Source organism: Otolemur garnettii, unplaced genomic scaffold, assembly GCF_000181295.1.
Source record: "Otolemur garnettii isolate 467f Iridium unplaced genomic scaffold, OtoGar3 scaffold00007, whole genome shotgun sequence".
Lineage (NCBI taxonomy): Eukaryota > Metazoa > Chordata > Mammalia > Primates > Galagidae > Otolemur > Otolemur garnettii.
Window position 1 is genome coordinate 28,280,462 of NW_003852402.1, and position 2,881 is coordinate 28,283,342.

Genomic DNA, 2,881 nt, shown 5'->3' on the forward strand with positions numbered 1-2,881 from the left:
ACCAAGTGTACTCATAATGATTCAGACTTTGCTTTTTGAAGAACTGGCATCCTTGTGGTGAGGAACTTACCCTAGAATAGATTTCCTATTCATAAGTCTGTGAAAGACCTCAGAGAGCATCTGACATTGCCCAGCCCTGCCAAAGACTGACTGGATCATGATTAAAATCATGTAGACTGTCTTTTTAAAATACCATGTATTTATTTCCCAAGCTCCCCAGGGTCTCCTGCATCAGAATCTCTGGGGGTAGGGGACAGCATTTAAAATTCTACTTCATTATTTTATTATTTTGTTTATTCTACCTTTTTTTTCTATATTTTTTATTTTGGGGTCTTCTGGTAGAGAACAGAAAACCTGCTAGACAAATTCTAAAGGAGCTGTAGCACTTGTTTATTTTACTTTTTATGTTCTATTCCTGATTTTCTATTGTGAATAAGGGGAATTTAGAAATCAATGGAAATTTTAGAGAGACAGTTAATGTCCTCACCTCATTCAGAGAAATATATAACTAAACATAAATTAAAACAAACAAGATTATGTTTCCCAGTCTCCAAAAGTTTATATTCATGAAACGTTCTGTACTTTCAACCGATTTTAAGACTGCTATCTTTGGTAGGGGCGTGTAGGTTCAGTGGTTTCTTAACACTGATGAGATAACAAGCAGTTCCCAGATTCTGTTTACATACTAGGATTGCAATTCCACAGGAAGGACTCAGAGTCCTGATAAATGATGGAAATAGTCATTTCATAAATCAGATGATAACCTCAAGCCATCACTTTGAAGTCTCCCTGATGTTTTTCAACTCATTTCCTAAGGAGAGAAAACCTGCCAAAGCCCTCGGAGAAAAGAAACAATATCTGGCTGGTGGAAATCTGGAATCTGAAGACCGTCAACTGATCAAATATTTTCTACCAGATAATCATATAAAGTCACTTAGTTTAAAAAAGGAGTTTCTCCTACCACGTATTTTAAGCAGTAAGATATTCATATATTCTCTTTTCACCTATGAAGTAAGAATGAATGACAAACAGGCAAGTAACCCATTAATTCCAGCTTGCGAGAACTTCTTTTTATCCCTGATAACTTAAAGGAGATTTTTTTTTTTTAGCATCAACTATCTAAAACCAGAGAAAGGAAGAGTCTCCTGCAGCACAATCTTATTTACAGTTAGCCAATTTATTTTATCCTCTGCTAGTCTTCCCTTTATCAGTTTACACTGCCCGTGCAGTGTGTTGTAGAGATAGGTCTGGGATTCTCTGGGCACAGAGAAAAGCGTGCTCATTACCCCTTGCAGCCAGAGCCCTACTGTCTGAAGGGCCCTTGATCAATATTGACAAACCTCACTGTGAACAGTTTAAGCTAAAGCATTTTTATTTATCCCAGACTCCTTCACCCCCTTGAAACTCTCTTGAGCTTTTAGTTGGAGAGGACCTGGACACCATTTCCAGTTCCCTAGTACTGTCGAAACTTATCTGTACGGAGGTCTGTTTCAAAATTTGTAAAAGAATTGTGATGATAAGATACCAGAAGAACCCTAGTATCAGTTGCATATTGCTTTGGGAATAAAGCAGACAAAACAGACTTTGTATGTTTGATCGGTATTAAGCAATGAGGTATTATTCCATTTAGTTTTAAGATAGAATACACAAGCACGTTTCCACCTGTGGAGTTGAGGGGAAACTTGCCTTTTTCCTCAAAAGTTTGCTGAAAAATCAACTCACAATTAAGGTAGATTAGTAGGAGAAAGAAGTTTATTTATCACATGCACAGTGAGAATTGCAGAGTGATTATCCAGTATCCTAATGGGATCTGATTTTTTTGCTGTTTTTTTTTTAATTTCAGTTTAATATGAGGGTACAAATGACTAGTTTGCAATGTTTGCACATGTTAGGTAAGGTCTCTGCTGTAATTGTGTTCCACAATTACACACACAGGAGGTGTGCCGTATACCCTTCCGTTGTGCCCATTAGGTGGGAGTCCACCAATTCTCCTCTCCCCTCCATTCTCTCCTCTTCCTCTTTACCCATTCCCCAACTTGAATTAAATTAGTTATTCTCTTATGCGTGGATGTATTAGTTCATCTATTGGTTTCATCTATTTTAGCATTGAGTACATTGGGTTATTAGTTCATCTATTTTAGTATTGAGTACATTGGGTACTCTCTTTTCCATTCTTGTGATACGTCATTAAACCCAATTTTAGCTCAAGAATATGGGGAAAGGGGAGAGGGAGGGGAGGGGAGGGGGGAGGATTGGTGGAGGGAGGGTGACTGGTGGACTCACGCCTATGGTTCATCCTATAAGGGCACATGTGAATCTCTCTAAATGTAGAATATAAATGTCTTAACACAATAACTAAGAAAAAGACATGAAGGCTATGTTAACCAGTTGGATGAAAATATTTCAAATTGTATATAGCAATAGCACTCTGTACCCCATGATAGCATTAATGTACACAGATATAATTTAATAAAAAAAATGGGGAAAAAAAGAAGAAAATGTTTCAATTCCATCCAGGTTAAAATAAAAGATGTAAAGTCTTCATCTTTTTATGGCTGGATAGTATTCCATCGTACACATAGACCACAGTTTATTAATCCATTCATTTCTTGATGGACACTTAGGTTGTTTTTATACTTTAGCAATTATACATTCAGCTGTGATAAACAGTCCAATGCAAATGTCCTTATGATAAAATGATTTTTTTTCTTCTGGGTAGATGCCTAGTAATGGGGTTTGGATCAAATGAGGAAGTCTAGTTTGAGGATTTGCCATACTTCTTTCCAAAGAAGTGGTATTAGTTTTCAGTCCCATTAGCAGTGTAAAAGTGTTCCATTCTCTCCACATCTGTGCCAGCCAGCATCAGTAGCTTTGGGACATT

At 37.1% G+C, this 2,881-nt stretch overlaps 1 non-coding gene across 1 annotated transcript; it reads right to left on the reverse strand.

Moving 5' to 3' along the window:
- Window positions 1–326: 326 nt before the first annotated feature.
- On the reverse strand, window positions 327–388 carry LOC111723041. The gene has a single exon (XR_002771669.1). It is a non-coding gene; the product is annotated as a U7 small nuclear RNA (small nuclear RNA).
- Between the last annotated feature and the right edge of the window lie 2,493 nt (window positions 389–2,881).